Source organism: Monodon monoceros, unplaced genomic scaffold, assembly GCF_005190385.1.
Source record: "Monodon monoceros isolate NGI ecotype Baffin Bay Population unplaced genomic scaffold, NGI_Narwhal_1 Super_Scaffold_6, whole genome shotgun sequence".
Classification (NCBI taxonomy): Eukaryota; Metazoa; Chordata; class Mammalia; order Artiodactyla; family Monodontidae; genus Monodon; species Monodon monoceros.
In genome coordinates, this window is record NW_021703783.1 from 18,530,827 (window position 1) to 18,552,484 (window position 21,658).

A 21,658-nucleotide genomic window follows, 5' to 3' on the forward strand; every position below is an offset into this window, starting at 1 on the left:
TTTGGTGAGAACATTTAAGGTCTACTCTCTTAGCAAATTTCAATAGTACAATACAGTGTTATCAACTATAGTCACCACATTATATATTAGATCCTTAGGCCTTATTTGTCTTTTTTTATTATTATTAATGGTAAATCTTACTAAAGATTTATCTGTTTTACAAGTCTGTTCAAATAAAAACCCTTTTGACCCTACTGAGCCTCTGTATTATATATATGTTTTTTAGTTTATTAATTCCTCTGGTATTTATTGTCCCTTCCTTCTAATATTTTTTTGCACTTAGTCTATTATCATTTTCCTAACATCTTAAGTGGAAAGTAACTTAATATTTTTCTTTCTTCACTGATATGTACAACCTTGATATAAAACAAAAGGTACTATTTTAGCTCTATGCCAAAATTTTAGAAGTTAGTCATTACCAATCAGTACTAAGAATTCTTAAGTTCCTTTTTACAAATTCCTCACGCCCAAAAATTCCTTCTCTGCCTACAGATTTAAAAGATTGTTTACGGTGGGATGAATTGGGAGATTGGGATTGACGTATATACACTAATATGTATAAAACAGATAACTAATAAGAACCTGCTGTAAAAAAAATAAATTAAATAAAAGATTGTTTACACTTTCTAAATATTTGGGGGTTTATTTGTATTTATTATATTTCTGTTATTAATTTCTAACTTAATTACATTGTCAGTAAATACTGTATGATACCCCATTCTATAATAATTGTTGAGACGATTTAAGACCTAGTATATACCCAGTTAAAAATTATATTGTATACGTGTGTTTGGGAAGAATATTAATCCTCTAATTATTAGACGCAGGGTTCCAAAAATTCCTATTAGAACATGATTTTCATTTTTTCCCAAATATTCAATATCTTTAGTAGTTTTTTATTTACTTAACCTCCCAAATAGTTGAGGGCATGTTAACTAAAGTCCTCCACAATGATAGTTTATTTCACAAATTCTCCCTGTAGTCCTATCAGCTTTGCTTCATATAATCTGAGAATACCTTACAAGATTCATTCAGGTTTAGAATGGTAATATCTTCTTGGTGAATTAAACCTTTTATCATTATGTAACAGCTCTCTTTATCCTTAATAATGTTTTTCGGCTTAAAGTCTATTTTTCAGATACTAATATAGGTCCTTAGCTTTCTTTAGATTTTTATTTGCCTGTTACATCTGTTTTTACATGTCAACCATCAAACATTCTATTGATATTGCCATTTTGAACTTCCACTAGCAATTGAGGAGAGTTGTGGTTGCTCCACATACTTTTCTACCTGTGGTATTGTCAGTTATTTTAATTTTAGCCATTCTTGTGTGCATACAGGTTTCTGACTGTGATTTTATTTTGCATCTCTCTAATGATTAATGATGTGAATATTTTCATATGTTTATTTGGCATCCTTTTATCTTCTTTGGGTAAGAGTCTGTTCAATTATTTGGCCATTTTTATTGAGTTACTCCTTTTTATGGTTTTATCTAAAGAGATCTTTTTATAGTCTGAGTACAAGTTCTCTCTCAGATGTGCTTGCAAATATTTTCTGTCAGTCTGTGGCTTGCTTTTTCATTTCCTTTATAGTGTTTAAAAATCAACAATAGGTTTTAGCATTGGTGAAGCCCAATTTATTATATTTTTTCCCCTTTTTTTCTTTTTGGGGGTTGCTATATAATAATCTTGGCCTAACCCAAGGTAACCTGAATAATTCTGTTTTCTAGACCCTATTGAGCCTCTGTATTATATATATATATATATATATATATATATATATATATATATATATATGTTTTTTAGTTTATTAATTCCTAAAAAATTAGGAATTTTTAGTGATATGGATTTATCACTTATGTTTATGTCTGCAGATGTATTTTGAGTTAATTTTTGCATATGGTGTGAGAGAATAGTTGATATCCATTTGTTTGCATACAGATATACAATTGTCCCCGCACTATTTGTTAAAAAGGTGTTTTTTATCCTATTGAACTGCCTGGGTACTTTTATCAAAACTTGATTGAAGATACATTTGTGTGTATATATTTCTGGACTCTCTATTCTGTTCAACTGATCTATACATCTGCCATTATGGCAAACCACACCGTATTTACATAGCATAGCTTGAAAGTAAGCCAAAATCAGGAAGTGTAAATCCTTCAACTTTTTCAAGAATGCCTTGAATGTCAATAAAAAATTAGAATAAGCTTATCAATTATGACAAAAAACCCTAGGATTTTTATTCAGATGACATTGAATCTACTGATAGATTTATGGAGAAATAACATCTTAAAATACTGAGACTTCCAATCCACGAATGTGGCATCTCTCTCCATTTCTTTAGGTCTTTCTAAAATTCACTCACTCAGCAGGTTTGGTAATTTACATCAAACAGGTCTTGCATACTTTTTGTCAAATTTATTTCCAGGTACTTCATTTTTTCATGAAATTTTAAATGCTTTTTACACGTTTTAATTTTTGATTGTTTGCTTCTAGAATTTTGTGTGTTGACACTATATCCTGTGTCCTTACTAAACTCACAAGTCTCTTTTTAATAGATTTTTTTAGGATTTTCGACATAGATGATCATGTTATTTGTGAATAAATACAGTTTTATTTCTTCTTTTCTAATCTGCATGCCTTTTATTTATTTTTGCTGACTTACTGCAGTAGAGGATTGGACCTTCTATAAAATGAATAAAAATTTTAAGAGTGGTCAATTTTACAGGAAAATGTTCAATTTTTCAACATTAAATATGAGGGTACTTATGTTCTTTGTAGAAATTCTTTATCCAATTGAGAAAATTTCCTTCTATTCCTAATTTGCTGAGATGATTGTACCATGAATAGGTGTTAAATTTGTCAAATGCTCTTTCTGCATCTATTAAGATGATTATTCTACTGATAACTTATAATAGATAATTATTTTATTAATCTGGTAAATTAAATTAATTTATTTTGGATGATAAACCAACCTTACATTCAGAGTAAAACACTTCTTAATCATAATGTATTATCCTTTTCATATTTTGCTAGATTCAGTTTGCTAAAATTACAAGGGATTTCACATCTACATTTGCGAAGGATACTGACCCATAGATTTCTTTCCTTGACATATTTTCATTTGGTTTTGGGAAATATTCATTATTCTTCTACTGTGTGAAAGAAATTGTGTAGAATTGGCATTATTTTTATTCCTTAAATATTTGGTACAATTCATCAGTGAAGCCATCTGGGCCTGGGAATTTTCTTTGTGGGAAGATTTTTAACTGAAAATTCAAATTCTTTAATAGTGTAGAGGTATTCAGGGTTTGTGGTTATTCTTGAGTGAACTTTGGTAGTTGGTCTTTCAAGGAACATGTCTTTTATCTCTAAGCTGTCAAGTTTATGAGCATAGAATTTTTCATTATAGCTCCTTGTTATTTTACAGTCTGTAGAATCTGCAGTAATGTCTTTTCTCATTCCTGTTTCTCATTTGTGTCTACTTTTTTACCCCAGCAGTTTAGCTAGAGGTTAATCAATTTTGTTATATCTCAAAGAATCAACTTTTAAATTCACTTTTTCCTCCTTGTTTTTCTATTTTACATTACAATGATTGCTACTCATTATTTTTCCTTTCCTCTGCATAATTTGGGTTTAATTTTCTCCTGCTCCTCTATTTCTAGTTTTTTAAGGGGAAATTTAGGTAATTGATTTTTAACCTTTCTACTTTTCTAATATAAACATTTAATGCTATACATTTCCCTCTAAGCACTGCTTTAGCTATGTGTCACAAATTTGGAATGTATGATGATTTCATTTTCATTCAGTTCAAAAAATTCTCTCATGTTTTTGGTGGCTTCTTCTTTGACCCACTGGCTATGTAGAAGTGTGTTATTTAGTTTCCAAATAACTTGGAATTTTATAGGTATTATTTGCTTACTGATTTCTAATTTAATTCTACTGTGATTGGAGAACATATTTCAATTATTTCAATCCTTTCACATTTATTGAGACGTTTCATGGTTCAGAATATGATATGCTTGTTAAATTTTCTATCTGGACTTTAAAAGAAATATTTTGCTCTTGTTGAGTGGAGTGTTCTGTAAATATCAATTAGGTCAGGTTGGTGAATAGTGTTTTTGTTCAATTATTGAAAGGTAGAGAGTTATTGAAATAGCCAACTAAAATTTTGGATTTGCATTCTTTTTTCCTTTAAATATAAACATTTTATTTCACAGAATTTGAAGTTCTGTTTTTAAGCGCACATTTAGGATTTTAATATCTTCTTGATGAACTGACCACTTTATCACTGTGAAATGAATATCGTTATTCCTGATATCTTTGCTCTGAAATCTACTTTATATGAGTATAGCCATTCTGTTCTTTTTCTTTTTGATTAGTGTTGACTTGCTATATCTTTTCCTAACTCTTTGCCTTAACATGTCTGTTCTTTATATTTAAAGTGATTTCCTACAGACAGCATGTAGGTGTGTCTTACTTTTATTTTCAAGACAAACCTAATATAACAATCTCTGATTTTAATTAGTTTGTTTAGATTATTTATATTTACTGTGATTAATGACATGACTGAGAATAAATCTACAATCTTGCTCTCTGTTTTCTATTTATCTCATTTGTACTTTGTTCCCTTTTTATTTCTTCTTCCGTTCTCTTGGATTATTTTTTATGATTCCATTTTATCTCCATTATTGCCTTATTAGGTATTACTTTTTGTTTGGTTTTGTTTTAGTGGCTGCTCCATGATTTACAGTATACCTTTTACATTTATACAGTCTGCTTCAAATAATGTTATGCCACCTCATGTATAGCATAGGAGAACCTTTCAACAATTTACTTCCTCTGTATGGAATGTAATTTTTATCTCTGCCTGCTGTTTTGAGGTTTCCTTTTCATCACTGCTTTTCAGCAATTCGATCATGTTTACTCTGCTTGGAGTTCACTGAGGTTCTTAGATATATGGGTTGATAGCTTACAATAGATTTTGAAAATTTTTGCACATTACTTCTTCAAATACTTTATACTTCCCCTTATTCCATGCCTCAGCTAATTGGTACTCTATTTTTAAATTTTTTTTCTCTCTGTTTTATTTCTGAATAGTTTATATTGCTATGTCTTTAAATGCACTAATCTTATCTTCTGCAGTTTCTAATTCCATTCAGCCTATTTTTGTCTCAGATACTGTAGTCTTCATCTCTAAAAGTACAATCTTTAACTTTTTTTGTATTTTCCATTCATTTTCTCATCATGCTCTTGAACATATGGCATATATTTGTAATAGCTGTTTCAACATCTTTGTCTATTAATTCTAACATCTGTAGCACTCTGAGTTTGGTTTTCATTGATTGATTTTCCTCCTGATTATATGTTATATTTTATTGCTTCTTTACATGCATGCTAAATTTGGATTGGATGACAAATATTCTGAATTTTTTCTTTTTTGGTAATCTCATTAAGTATTTTTTGGGTTTATTCTGGGATGCAGTTTACTAAGTTTGAAACAATTTGATCCTTTCAAGTCTTACTTTAAACCTTTTTTTAGGTCATGTTTAGAATAGTTGTCAGCCTATCCAAATCCAAAACTACTAAGGTAATATCCTTCTTGAAGTCTCGACCCAATGCTGCATGTGTTAGGAGTCTCTCCATTCTGGCAGGTAAAAACACAAAATATACTAGCCACATGTAAGAACTTGGGATTACCATTTCTGATGGATCTTTTTCAAAGGTTCCTTACCTGGCTTCAGTAGTTTACGTACATATGCACTAATCACTATTCAGCAAAGACCTGACAGAAAAACCCTCTGCAGCTTTCCAGAGACTAAGTCTGTCTGTGTCTCCCATTTTCTCCCCTATGCCAAGCTATCCTCCCCAGTGCTCTGTCCTGTGAATATATCTATTTATCTGCCTTTAGGTATTCCTAAAACCCACTTTCTGTCTCTTCAACCCAGAAAGATTGTCAGGTTCTGCCTGGGTGCCCTCTCTCTCCAGGCAGAAAGCTGAGACACTCATGGGGCTCTCCTCATTCAGTACCTTGCTCTCAAGGAACACTGAACTGCCACTGTGCAATGTCTGAATACTTTTGTTTCATATACTTTGTCTGGTTTTCTCGATGTTTGAGGTGGCATGGTTAATCTGGCCCCTGCAAGGAAAATCCAGAAGCTGTCCATTTATCAAATTTTTAATTCTGATTATCATAGTTTTCATTTCTATTGCATTTTTTCAAACATTTCTGTTAATTTCTGAGCATTTTTGATGCTTGTCCTTTTTTATGATTGCAGTATTTATTTCCCTAAGCATTTCATGCATATTTATTTTATATGGTCTATGTGATATTTCCAATATCTGAAGGCCTTGGAGTGGTAGGCCTAAACACATCAGTATTCTTTCTGGATTGCTGCTTTGTGTGTTCTGCAATTTTTAATTTGCGTATGTGTTTCTTTAATCTCACTTTGTGGGAATCTTGGGGAACTAAATTAGGAAAGTAACTAAATTACTTTCCTCCAGAGAGTGCTTGTTTATTTGAGTGTTAGGTTTTCAGGGGCACAACTGAACTTGAACACCTGAAGCCCTGTGGTAGAGTTTATTTTAAAAATGGTCGATGCCCTATTTTACAGGATTCCTGCAGGAGAATTTTACTTTTCATATGACTGACGTCAGGCTTGGCCATCTGACTTGCTTTGGCCTATAAAACATAAGAGGAAATGATGGGTACAACTCTGAGCAGGACTTTAAGAGCCCTTGCATTTTTCTGCTTTAACTTTTCCTCTTTGTTATTAGACTATCATGTCCCAAATCAGAGATGCTCCTTAAGTCTTGATTTTGGATGGAAGAGAATATGGAGCAAAGCTGCTGCTGACACACAATGGACAGAATCATGAGTGAAGTTTATATCTCTAAAGTTTGGGTTTTTTTTTTTTTCTTTTTGGTTATAATAGCAAAAGTTCACCTAAGCTTAATGAGGGAGTCTCAGGTTAAGCTCCACCACCTCCCGGGTGAGCCAAGGTTTATTTTCTGATCCTAACGTCGGTATTGGTATTTGGCCCCAGAGGAAGCCCAGTTTTTGTGATAGTTTATAACGCAGTCTTCTATGTTCTGAACTCACCTTAAATATTTTTTTCTTATATCAATTTCTTGAGATTTCTCCTTTAATTCCCCTAAGTACAGAAATAAATTAAAAAGTATTTTTATCCAGAAACGGGTTCTTTTGTGCATCAAGAGCCTTTGAGCACTTGTTCCTTCAAATAGCCACAGGCAAAAGCCCCACAATTTGGGGTGAGTGGATGGAGGGGAGCAACAGTTGAGCATACTCTCCTGGTCACAAGCACTCCAAAAAAACTCTTTTCCCTTTGGTGGTAAAAACTGTAATTTTAAATGTCAAAACATGGAAGAGAGGGTAAAAGAATAATCAGACCTTTTTCCTTTCTGAAGTAGAGAATGGTTAATGGTTTCTATAAACATGTAGAGAAGAATCAAGGTGACAAAAATTACTCAAGCTAATAAAAAAGCATGAAACTAGATTACCCAGAAGATAGCCCAAATGAGGTCTTCCTTAGTCCCCTGTGGCTACTTATGTATCTTTAAATGTTTTTATTAGGTTGATAGTTAATAAAAGTTTCAAAACCCTCAAATAGAAACATATTACATATATCCTAGCCTTATAACTTTTTATGGAGAATTTAATGGTTTAAAAATTAAAATGTACTATTTTCATTGAACTATTTTCATTATTTTATCTGTAATTTCATTCTATACAAATATATTTTTAAATTACCTCAAGGTGGCCTATTTAGACCTTTTAGTTACAGTTCTAAAACACTGCAAGTATACTTTTATTTTATTTCAATCAAACTTTCCAACCACTCTGAAAAGAAACTGTGGTTATTCTCAGTGTGTGCCCAAACATGGATCACAGTAACCACATATTTTCTTATCTCACACAAACCTAGTAAAATAAAAAAAAATCACACAAAAAAATCTTTTTAGCAATGACAAATACAAATTGGAATTTTAGAGTCTCTTGAACTTTTTTAAAAATATAAAGCATCCTTTTCTTGAGTTGCAGCTAATTTGTTTTTATTAACATTGTTTATACCCTTCTCCAAACTCTTTTTCTCTTTCCATCATGAACAGAGCAATGGATAACTCATATAGTAAAGAATTAAACCAACAAGTGAATTGTCAGTCTTTATAAACATAATATTAAATTCAAACCCAGTCTTTATTTCCCAACTTGGGTGAGTACTTAGAGCTAGCAATTAATTATTAATTCCTTCAACCATGAGTACCTGATTTTCTCATCAGCCAACCATATTATCACATAATTATTTAAAATATAAACAAGACATTTAATAGAGGTTTTACTCCAGTGAAAACATTTTTAGGCCTCTGGCAAGGGTGGATGTGTATGGACATGCAACCCCCTTCTCAACATCCTGGAAATTGGTACTGACTCTCTCTAACCATTACTACAGCTCATGTGGAACTCCTGGTAGGTAGAAACTGAAAGATTTTCACATTCTTTTCCATCCCTCTTCTAACTCGATGTGCTGTCTGTCAGATACCCCCTCCCCACCCCAAAGTACAGTAAATTATACCAATCCTTGAAAATGCCGGAACTTGGCAGTTGGCATTTCATAGACTAAAATGAACACTATCCATGGGTATCCTAGTAGCAAATCACTAAAGTAACAAAAATATAGAAACTATTAAGGAGAAAAAAAATGAAGAAAGATTCACCTAATGGAATACAAAGCTGAAAAAAGCATAACCCAAGCCTCTTGCTTTTGCCTATGGTTGAAATAGATTCATATCATCTAACTTTCTCTTTTACATACACGCCTCCACCAGATTTTATGAAGTACCTGTATATTCAGGACTCCTGTGTTTGGTGCCTATTTTACAGTGTAAATAACTGTAGGAGACTCAACGTAGCTAAGGTGAAGATCAGACGGTTGAATCTTAAAAGTTATCTTTTTAAGACAAAAACTTAAGTTAGATGAAGTTTATGCCCAAGTATATATTCATTTCTAGGTCTCAAAAGATTCCGCCCCAAATTTACCACCTAAAAAAGGTCAAATCCATGTCAATTCATACACATCGAAGTTGGGTTATTTAATTGAGTGGTACTAGTGACTAATTATATTTGGATCTGAACCAAATGAAGCTATTTGTTCATTAAAACTAGAGGACCATATTTTACTTTGACTGAAACAACACTTAAAACTCCTCCTGATATCAAGGGGAATCCTGAATAGAGTTCAAGGACAGTCTTTGGCCCTGGCAGTAGTCCTAAGTCTCTTGAAATGATAAGAAAAAAACACGAGAAAGGATATTACACAAACAGTAGAATTCCAGATTCTATCATTTAGACATTCATAAATTAAATACCACCAGTGAGTTAAACTTATTCTGAAGGAAAATGAACCAAAAAGAGAGTAAGTGTGTGTGTACCTGTGTATGTATATACATGTATGTCTGTTTGTGTATAGAGTAATCAAATTGGTAAAGTGACCATATAGTTTAAATGTAAAACAATTTGCTCATCTTTTCTAATCTAACGAAGCCCACAACAAGTGCAAGCTTTGAGAATTTCTCACAGACACCAAAGACCCTCTTATTATAATTTGTAATTGTCCACGGGTAGCTGCACATTCATTTGAATTCCTAAAAGACTGAATCTTGTAAAGAGAACAAGATGGACCCATATTAAAACTTTTAATGACTTTAGTAAAAAAAGGTGGAACTTTGCAGCCAGCTGGCTCCATACCGAAAGCCAGGCTGCACAGCTTGAACTTAAAGCTATCTTAACATAATGAATAAGTGCCAATAATTAGCATATGTAGTGTGAACAGGTTTGCTGGCACAAGCAAGTGAAAAACTCCAAGGTAAAGTTATTATTAGGGAGTAATTAGCTCTGTGAAGTAAATGAGTGAAACAATGGCTGCCAGCACTGACAATATGGCTAACATCTGACTATGTGGAAGATAACATTGTAAAGTATTGCTCCCTGAGCTAGAATCTGTTAATAACCATATGTTAGTGTAATTAATGCAGAGTCTTTCTGACCTGTTGTCACATCAGAACAATACTTCCTTGGAAACATTCAAACAGGCAGTCCCACACTCTGGGTAAGAAATAATTGTGAAAGTTGCTTACAAACAACTCTTAACATCTTTATTTTTTTTTTAAGAAAAGAAATAATCAGTGAGTGAAAAAGCTGAAGAACAGGATGAGATGAGATAAGACTGTTTCCTGTCTGACATCCCAGACACTAAAAATTCAACTACAGCAGAACTGGATCCTTCAAGGTGACTGAAATTTAGCACAGAGTTGGATAGATTAAATTAGGGGATAGACAAAGTAATTTTTCATATGAAATATTTGAGAGCTGTATACCAAACGCTTCCCCCTAATTTTCATGGGAAACACACACACATCATGATATAGTTTGAGAAATATTTCAAAACAATTTTAAGTTCCAATACTATTAAGCACATTTTGCCCCTAAATCTAAACTCCTCAGGAATGAGGACCGCATCACATTCATCTTTTTTTTATCTGTGAGTGTTAACATACTATCTTCAGTAAATACTGGTTCAACATAAAAGATACTTTTGGATTTTCAGTGATTTTGGCAATACAACTAAAAATAGATTGGGGAAATGGGAGAAAAAGACTCATACAAAGTGATTTCTAAGAGGCAGTCTCAGATCGTACTGTAATAGATACAGTAGGCAGAACTACGTGGCTCTTTCCATTAAACAGCTATTACTCTGTCCCTTTCCACTTCTTATTTTCCTCTTCTACTTGCTTCACTATCCTCCTTCTCCTTTTTAATATTTTGTATCTGTATAAAGTTTTACTAGTTTTAAAATGTTTTCATGTAAAATATTTCACAATAATTTTCTGTGCCTACAGGTTCACAAATGTTTCTTTTAAGTTCGCTAATCTTTCTATCAATGGTGATAAGATTGATGGCCATATTTTATTTAACTTGAATTTAATACTGAAAGAGTTTAAAATTGTCATATTCCAATGACAGTTACAATTTTTAGTGCCAGCTATGCAGAATAAATTCTTCTCCCTTATTTTTCCAATCATGTATAAGTGTTTTCCTAAGAATTTACAAGGCCATTCTCATCAAGCCATGGCCTTAAGGTATTAAAAGTACCAAGATCAGTTGAATATTCTTTTCTACTCGTTTGTATGATTCTACAATAACAATGTCAGGGCAGTTTATAATGCCACCTGGCAAGCTTGTTACCACCAGCAAGACATATTACTACAACTCACAGAAATCTCAGGTCCACATTCCCCTGTGACAGTAATGAAATAAAATAATTGGTGATACTACATATTTATCTCTGGGGTATAAACACATGTATACACATACATGCACACATATGTATTTTACTTCTTGTCAAAGAAGGAAAATGAACGCATTCATAGCATTTCCTAGTTATACATACCTGTAAAGTATTGTTAATGATATACATCTCACTACGGAAATTCAGTTAAGCATACATGTTTGAATTTTTTTCATCCAATATTATCTCAAAATTGTATTAAGAGTATAAAAGACATGTTACTTAAACATTTCTGATTTTTGGCCAAATATAAGTTTCTTTGAATATCCTACCTATTCCAACTAAACTTCTCAAATACAGCTTATGAGGTAAAACACTCATAAACTCATCAATAGGCATTTCATAAACTATAAGATAAAGTGTGGTCATATTCATCAATTCCTGCAGAAAGTTCGGTAACTTTCAAATCCAAGCTGTACTAAATCTTGATAAGAGAAAGGCTGAGATTTAATGAAAGCTTGTTTGTAACTTTTCCGTCCTTTTTAAAGGAGTAGATTTCTTTAGCAACGTCTAATACTTCACAGACTAAAATGGCCAAGTAAAAGAACGCTGCACGTTTGAGATCTCACACATTCATCTTCTCACTAAACATCTGTTTAAGGCCTGTGTGATCTACCTGTCAGCACCAGTGATCCATAAAGTGTTTGAACTGCCTGTCACAAACCTCTGAGCTGGTTTGATCAGAGGCTTTGTGCACACTAATCACACCCTTTATCTTTCTAATGTTAGAGTGGGAAACACACACACACACACACACACACACACACACACACACACACAGAGCAACGCTGTCTTCTCAACCTGACTGTAATTAATCTTTGTAAGGGGGAACCTGCCTGGTTTGAAAAGCAAAGATCTGATGGGCTGCTGCTCTTTTTGTATAAAGGCCTTATTTTCCTACCAGGCATCTTTATACTTGGGTGGTTCCCTTTACAAACCACCTTAACTGTGGCTCAGTGACAGTGAAACAACCTTCAAGATCACCTTATAAATGAACCTGTCGGTAACTTTACGTAAGAAAAGAAACCAATAAAAGGGAGTTCTACAGGAGCTCCTTTAAATGATTCTCTCTTTTTAACTGCATGCAGGAAGAAAGGAGCCAGAATGCGAACCGGTCCCCTTTTCATGTTCCTTGTAAGCTTCTCTCTCCACTAATAATCCCACTGCTACTTTTCTCCTGCTCAGTTGCACACAAATGTATCAAGAGCTGCAGGAGTTCCTAGAGAGGGAACATTTAACATCTTTTTTTTTTTTTAACTGTTTAAAGTAATGCTTTATGCATCTTGCCTCTTACCACTATTTGCTTTTTATTGCTTTAAGTGAGATTAATGCCATGGTTGAAATAACTTGGAATGGCACTGATATTCAAAATGTAATGGACCATTCCCAAGGGACATAATCCCCTGTGTAACAGTTTAAAAACAATTTGGAATATAGTAAACAAAAGGCGGAGAGGGAAAAAAAACCTATATGAGTCAGCCATAAAATTAGATAAAACAGTATAAATTATGGTTATGTGATGATCTTTCCCAATTACTGGCTCTGGTATGAAATATTATGTTTAGTATTTATATCCACTATTGAAACTAAAGACCAAATTTTATTAGGATGCACATAAATCCCACAAATAAGATATTTAGTCAATTGCTGGATAAGTGCTACCTAGTTATGCAGATAAATTCTTACAGGATTGGGTGGCATGGACTAAAAAATGAAAGCATGTCTAATGCCTGGCCACATGTAGTTTACAAAATAACTCCTAGTACTAATCAAAAATCAGAAAGTCTCTACTACAGAGGAACAAAATGTATTGCATTTTATGATAAGTGAAGAAAATTAAATTATATAATGACAAATTATTCTGAATATTTTTAGTATTGAAGAAAAATACATTTATTCAAAATGGGGCTAAACTTTTAAGTTAAAACACATGAGGTCAGTATAAAAAAGTTCAAATAAATAGTATTTAAAACTTTCTTCCTGAAAATTCTCTGTTTAAAAGCCTGAAAACATTAAAACTTGGGAGCTTTTATATTTAATAAAGTGTTACATTAGCATTTTAGCAATATTACTTTTCAGGTGGGTGTTATGGTACTTCAGCCCTAATCCAATGTAATTATTAATATATTTGAAATTGTTGCAGAATGGGATAGAGGATATACCTATCTATATATGTATCTAGATGTATATATCTCTCTAAATATCTATATAATCCACAACTGATATGGTTACAAATCACACTTCAGACTATATATCTATGCTTAAAATACATGTATTTTAAGATATTTTAACTTAGCTCATGGCCTTAAAAAATTCTCTATGCTGTCCAAGTGGCCAGTAATAGAAATTAGATTTCCTTTATGTGCAATTATGAAATAAAGAGTTAAATGTTAACCTGTGTAGGGTTATAGGACCAACCAGCTTTAAGTTTTCTTCTATTGAAACTACTGCCTTAGCCACCAGCTTGAACCTTGTCTTTAGTCCTAATGAAAAAGCCTATTCATTGTCTTGGCATCCACGTTTCATCGATAGGTTTATTTTGCTTCTAGGCTTGTGTCTTAGGTCACTCAATCTTTAGCAGGCACTAGATATCAAGAGAGGCTGAGGGACTTCCCTGGTGGTCCAATTCTAAGACTCCGCACTCCCAACGCAGGGGCCCAGGTTCGATCCCTGGTCAGGGCACTAGATCCCGCATGCAGCAACTGAGAGTTCACACGCTGCAACTAAAGGCCCCACACGTGGCAATGAAGATCCCGAGTGCCACAACTAAGACCCAGTGCAGCCAAATAAATATTTAAAAAACTAAAATTAAAAAAAAGAGAGGCCAAGCATAGGACTAAACTTGTAAGATGACTTCTAAACACCAAAGCAAACTGCAGAAATTCCTGTCTGTTGATCTCCTTAGTCCTGGCCACCCTGAAATAAATTAGTCTAGGTTTCAGGAGCCTGAGTCAGACAAAATGTGCAAGGCTTTAGCTTGGCTTCAGGGAGGACTCAGTGTCACGAAACTTTGAATCCTGAATAGGCCAGGGCCTTCTACACTAGGCATAAGAATAGAATAAACAGAGAACAATGACTACGTGCAACAATTTAACTTTTTTTTAACTCTCATAATCTGTATGATCATTTCATTTTTTTTTAGTTTGAATTTTAGCTTTGGAGTTTTTTTTAAACCTAAAAATAAAATAATTAAACATTTATTTATTCATTTTAAGGTTACATTTTTCTTTTAGGGACTTTTTAAAAACATGATGATGCTAGTATTTAAAAATAGGCACCTATTTCATTGTTCCTAAGAAACTGACTAAAAAATTAATTTGCACATATACAGATTTTAAAAACCAATTTGAGAATGTTGCTGATTATAAAGATTTAATTAAAGCTTTACTGAGTTTTAGACATAGATTTTTTAAAAATCTATACCAGCCTTTTATAGATGAGGAAGCTGAGGTCTTCTTTTTCTTTTTTTTTTTTTTTTTTTTTGCGGTACGCGGGCCTCTCACCACTGTGGCCTCTTCCGTTGCGGAGCACAGGCTCCGGACGCGCAGGCTCAGCGGCCATGGCTCACGGACCCAGCTGCTCCGCGGCACATGGGATCCTCCCGGACCAGGGCACGAACCCGTGTCCTCTGCATCGGCAGGCGGACTCTCAACCACTGCGCCACCAGGGAAGCCCAAAGCTGAGATCTTTTAATTCTTTTTAATTGATGTCTTTATCAAGCAATTAATATTCTTATAAGAGAATCAAATATATGTTGTGAAAACACAAAGACGCTATTGAGATTCCCCTTTCAATGAGAGAAAATTTAAAAAAAATCATTCAAGTGTAACACAAGGTAGAAAGGAGTAAGAAAACAAAAGAGGAATAGAACGGTAAATGATACAGGAGTTCAGAAGAATTTCTTTTTCTAGGAAGATTAGGGAACTACTTATGGATAAGAGGATGTGTAAATTTGGTCTTGGTGTATGTGATTGTTCTCGGCATGGAAAGAAGGAATAGAGAATACTATTACAGGAAAAGGAATCCACATGAGTAAAAACACAGAAACCAGAGAGTGTTAAAGTGTGACGAATAGTTAAGTTAGCTGGATCATCAAGTTCATAAAAGGAAATAAGTGAATATAAAGTTAGACAAGTAAGCTAGCACCATACGGTAGAGGGTCTTGAATGACAGGCTAGTAACAAACCATTTAATCTTGTGGATAGTTGGGAGCTGTCAAAGACTTTTGAGCAAGGGATGGGCATCAGGAGAGTTTTTCTTTAAGAAGACTGATCTGACATAAGTGCAGAAAGACAATTGGAGGGTGAAAGGTAGCCATTGCAGAGATGAGTGGAATGAGAACTTGAATCTAAGGCAGTAAGGGGGAAACAAGAAAAGATTTAAGGGTATCATGAAGGCAAATCAATACACTCACATTATTATACAAAGCAGAGTGTGAAGAGGAAGACATCAAAAATAAATTCAAAGTTTTGAAGTTAAGTGATTAGAAGACTGGAATTCTTATCATTAGCTCTTTCTAGACCACAAATTTTAAAGACTAGAACTTCTTCATATAATCTCCATGACTGATGTTTCAGTGACAGAATGTTAACACATGGCTTGTCCATCATATACATCACATTCCATTTCAATATATACTATCATCATGGAAATCATTTCATAGAGCCAGAAGCCTGTCTGCATTGACTAAGACTAAGAATCATTTCCTTGCTAAGTCCAGAACTATTTCCCAAAGAGTATGACGTTAGGAATTTAAAAAATAGGTTCAGAACTCCTACTGGAAGCCCAATTACAGAAGAATCCTCTAGTGCATCCAGACTCTTCAGGTTTTACAAAAAAGAAAATGAAAGATGTATTCATATGGCAGTATTCTTATGGTTCAGAAGTACTAATAAGTACCCTAATAAAGATCAAAATCTTAAGAAAGCAACTTTAATTCTATTCCCAGGAAAGTAAATATAGACGGTCTAGGAGTTAGGGAATAAGGAAATCATTCCTACATCACTAATTTAAACAGGACTCCTAATGTAATGATACTGGTTTAGAAGTTGTGGAATGTAAGTGTCTGTGTTTCTGTGCATGTTTGTGACCTATATAAGGGAAATAACTAAATCGGTATGGGGAATACTAAATCCCCATAGTATCAATATAATCATAGCGATATTTTAGATGTAAGATTGACATGGGAAATTGGATGAGTTTTGTAAATTTTATTACAGCAAAATGTTAATTATATTATTATTATTACTGATGAATTTTAAATTGAACTTCTGAGTACTCCAGTATTTCAACAGTCTGAAGTGAAGAAAGGATGGAAAGTTTTAGGTCTTTCTCCTGTAATTTTGGTAATAGACCTACCTACTTTTCTGAAAAGTATTAATTTCTATGGTATTTTTGATGGACAAAGTGACTTGCTCAAAAAATACCTGGTTTTATTACAGGATAAGAAGTTACACATTTTCTCTCTCTGTCTCGCTCTGTCTCTCTCTGTGTCTCTTACATACACGCACTCATACATGGAGGAAAAAGGAAAAAAAAAAGAGTCCTTTATTGGCTTAGACAAACAGTTTCTTATATATGATACAGAATTTTGCCTGAGATATTTTCAGTGCATCATATGCTATTAAAAATATTATTTTTGGGCTTCCCTGGTAGCACAGTGGTTGAGAGTCCACCTGACGATGCAGGGGATGCAGGTTCGTGCCCAGGTCCGGGAAGATCCCACATGCCGCAGAGCGGCTGGGCCCGTGAGCCATGGCCACTGAGCCTGCACGTCCGGAGCCTGTGCTCCGCAACGGGAGAGGCCACAACAGTGAGAGGCCCGCGTACCGCAAAAAAAACCCAAAAAACAAAAAAAAACCCATTATTTTCAATATAGATCCACCAGTTCAGGGAGTTCTTAATATTAGAAATGTACAAAGTGTGTAGTTCTATCTTCTTTTAAGTATAAATGTACTATTCTCAGAACAAAAACAAAAGAGGTACTTTATTTTCAAAGAGAGCCTATTTCTATTTTGCCTTTTTGTTATGTTTACTTTAAAACTGTGACATATCATCATGTGTCAGTTTAAGAAAATTCTGTTCCTTGATAAAGACTTACACCTCCCAAATAGAAAATAAACCAATAAGAGAATGCACATCACACAATACAGCTGGATAGTCTTCATACAATTTTAACTTAGCACCATCAATTAACAAACACTTCTCATGTCTTGTTTTTGGTATGATATTTGTCAAACTTTAAAATATAGGCAACAAAGTGTGTGTGTGTGTCTATACAAAGAAAACAACTGTGCATTTGAATATGTAGTATAACAAATCAACAAAGTTGGCACACATCTGTTGTAGATCTTTGAGGCAAAAAATGTATTGTTTTACTAATAAATTTGAGATTAAAAGCATAGTTCTGTATCCTCTGATGTATTATATATATTTCTGTGTATACATGCATTTTATGAAAATATATGCTGATCAACTTGATACAGCCTATCGTAAGATGGAATATTAGCTATAGGTCAACAAAACTAAACAGAAAAATGTTAATAGGAACCTGAAGTAATTGCAATCGAAGAGCAGACCTAGAAGGCTTTAAAATATTATATTGGGGCTTCCCTGGTGGCGCAGTGGTTGAGAGTCCGCCTGCCGATGCAGGGGACGCGGGTTCGTGTCCCGGTCCGGGAAGATCCCACGTGCTGCAGAGCGGCTGGGCCCGTGAGCCATGGCCGCTGAGCCTGAGCGTCTAGAGCCTGTGCTCCGCAACGGGAGAGGCCACAACGGTGAGAGGCCCGCGTACCGCAAAAAAAAAAAAAAAAAAAATTATATTGATGTAATTGTCCTAACACAATATGACAAATCCTCTCTTACTTCAAAATGAAATAAAACAAATCACTTCACTGGAAATTCTATTTCTTCATCATAATCTTCACCATATAGACACTAATAATATTTTCTTTTTAGCTACCATTTATCAAGCACCTTTGTTAGCTGGGCACTAACTAACTTGGTACTTTAATTTATGTATGATAATTATTAAAAAACTGAAACAAGGATATATCACTTGTATTTTAGACATGAGGAGAAGGAGTGAATTGCTCAGGTCACACCACTAGTGACACGCAAAGCAGTCACTTAAACTTTGTTCTATCTGACTAATGAGTCCTTGCTATTTTCCCCACACCTCTCCTATGATACAGCCATGTCAGAACAATGCCAATACACCAGGCACCCCTGTTAATAAAAGCTTAGTCAATCACAATCGTTTATTTAAAAACTGACTGATTTCATCAAGTATATTGGCATCATATTAGACACAGCCCAAAGTGATACATAATTCTCTTTCCAGACGGTCAGGAGTCTAGTGTATGATGATAAGAATACAGAAAAAAATATGTAAAACTGGTATTTTAAAATTTCTTAATCATGAAGGCAATCTGTACCGATTTCATCAGCTGAACAAACATGGATTAGGTACAAATGACCCTTAGGCAACGTCCACATGCTCAGCAGTCAAGCTGTAACAGACGTCTACTGATTGTAACCTCAGGACAAACCAAGCAGCCAGAGTCCACCTGGAGGAAACATATGATTACAATAACCATCGTTAATTACGAACTTGTACACATGAATTTACAGATGAATAAACTGGAACTTGAAAAGTTTAAACAGCTTTCTAAGTTTATGCAGCTACTAAGTGACAGAGCCAAGATTTAACCAAAGTCCTCTGGAGCTAACTTCAGAGTGCTACCATCTATATCACTCAATAATAGTACTGTGTCTTTACAAATTCCAGCCACACTGAAAAACAACTATGCAGTCTGACCAAAAGTTAAAATGTAAATATCTCTGGAATGATAAAGCAGTTTTATGTATTGACAGTGTTCCTGGCAGTCATGTACTCATTCTTTTCAATACTCATCACTTTCTCAAAGAAACAAGATATCTAATAGTCAAAATAATTATCACACAATGTATAAACAATCTTAAAGTTGTACTACGTTGAACTGTGTCCCTCCGAAAGATGTGTCCAACTCCTAACCCTTGGTACTTGTGAATGTGGCTTTATTTGGAATTAGGGTCTTTGTAGATGTTATTAAATTCAGAATCTAGAGATGAGATCATCCTGGATTCAGGCTGGGCCTTAAACCCAAACACTCGTGTTCTTATAAAAGAATGCAGAGGGATATGTGAGACACACAGAGACATAGGGGAGAAGAAGATGTGAAGGTGGGGGCAGAGACTGGAGTGATGCACCTACAAGCCAAGGAACCCCAAGGATACTGGGCAGCCAGCAGAAGCTAGGGGAGAGACGTGATACAGACCCTCCCTCAGAACCTGCAGAAGGAACCACTCGTGCCAACACCTTAATATCAGACTATGGCCTCCAGAACTGTAAGAGAATAAATTTCTATTGTTATAAATCGCCAAGTTTGTGGGAACTTGTTACGGCAGGCCTATGACACTAACACAACAGCAGTTCTAAAATTAGTGAATGAAAATTTTACTTCCCTAAAATACAGTACTGAAGTATGCAGAATTTCTTGCAGTTGTGGATGATATAGAGAGTCTAACATTATTAATTCAGCCCTAGAGGATTTCTAGGATGTTAACTCTATCAGTATTATCTGATCGTGAAAGCTGTGGCATTATGTGGTCCTTCTCTATGTTTCAAGTTCCACTAACAGCGTTAGGGACACATTCTCTCTCTCTCACTCTCTCTCTCTATATTTAAATTATTTGGAATGAATAGTACATATGTTGTTTTATGACTAGTACCATTCACTAACAAAATATATTGGTTGATATATTTGTTCAGCATTAATTATACCATAAGTTACTACTGAAGTTAGAAATACTTAAAACTAATTTTTAACAGTATGGCTTCAGCTGTATATAATTTTCTATATAAGTATGTCTCGCTTTGAGATAATTTAATATATATAAAAATCCAAATGCAAAAAATATAGTGAGAAATGGCCTATATTCGAAAAAATTGCTTTTCAAGAGATAGTCAATGTAAGTATTCTTTAAATGCTTCATTCAAATTTTAAAGTTGTTTTTTTTTTTTGGCAGTACGCGGGCCTCTCACTGCCGCGGCCTCTCCCGTTGCGGAGCACAGGCTCCGGACACGCAGGCTCAGCGGCCATGGCTCACGGGCCCAGCCGCTCCGCGGCATGTGGGATCCTCCCGAACCAGGGCACGAACCCGTGTCCCCTGCATCGGCAGGCGGACTCTCAACCACTGCGCCACCAGGGAAGCCCTAAAGTTCATTTTTTAATACAAACATTTATTTATAAAATTCTGATCAAATATCTATGAGTATATCAGTAGGGAGAAATCTATATTAATTGTATGTCAAAAATTAAAATACAGTGGGCTTTCATGGAATTATTTGCAATTGATAACTGTCTCTTTGAGAAGCATAGGGTTTTCAATGTTTTTAAAAAAAGCAACCCATGATGGCACTGGTAAAGTAGTCTTTTTGTGATTTATAACTAAGTTTGAGTCTCTTCGTTTCCTACCATCTTATTAGTGACACAGGATGTAGTAAACTCTAACAAATTCAGAAACTTAATATTTAAGATGAAATAAAACAGTTATAACCTGCACTTATATTAATATTATGTTATATGATAGTTTAATAACATTTAAAAGGTCAGACAGAAATTATATTCTTCTGCTCTGCAGAGATCCCATTATTACTCTAAGTACCTAATTTTTATGACCAATAACAACATTAGTAGTGATCCACAACTGGCACTTGCCTCCAGCTATGCCCCGTTATTGGACACAGCTGGAGGCAAGTCCCAGTTGTGATGAAGCAACGAACTGCTCCCGTATGGTCCTTCTAAAGCATGAATTCCATATAGAAGTATCAGTGGTAAGACATGCAGCTACTTAGCACAGAGTCCAGTAAGTGATGTTAAGTGGAAAGACTAGTCATTTCTCCAAAGAAATGCTCGGTCTCCAAAACAGCTAACAGTTAAAGAACTTTCATCCCATTATCTATCATGCAAACGTGATTATCTTTAGTGATACTTCTTATGAAATCTGAACTTAGCTAAAATATTTCCTGGTCTCCAGAGACTTGATAAACTTCCATAACTAAAAACTGATTTACATTCTTCATACGGCTGATTCTAGTATTTGCAAGCTTACCCAAATTTTGAATCCGAAGTTATGGAGGAACCTTAAGTTCTGTAACATTCAGAAGATATTGTGACCCACTGTGAAACTAAAATTAAATTTTGATAAATCATGTGATTTAGCGTGCTTACATACAAATTAATTAAT

General features: G+C 34.3%; 1 protein-coding gene across 12 annotated transcripts in view; it reads right to left on the reverse strand.

The window, feature by feature from the left end:
• The window catches only part of SOX5 (SRY-box 5), a 999,335-nt gene that overhangs the window by 162,711 nt on the left and 814,966 nt on the right, over nucleotides 1-21,658 (reverse strand). The window lies entirely within an intron of this gene.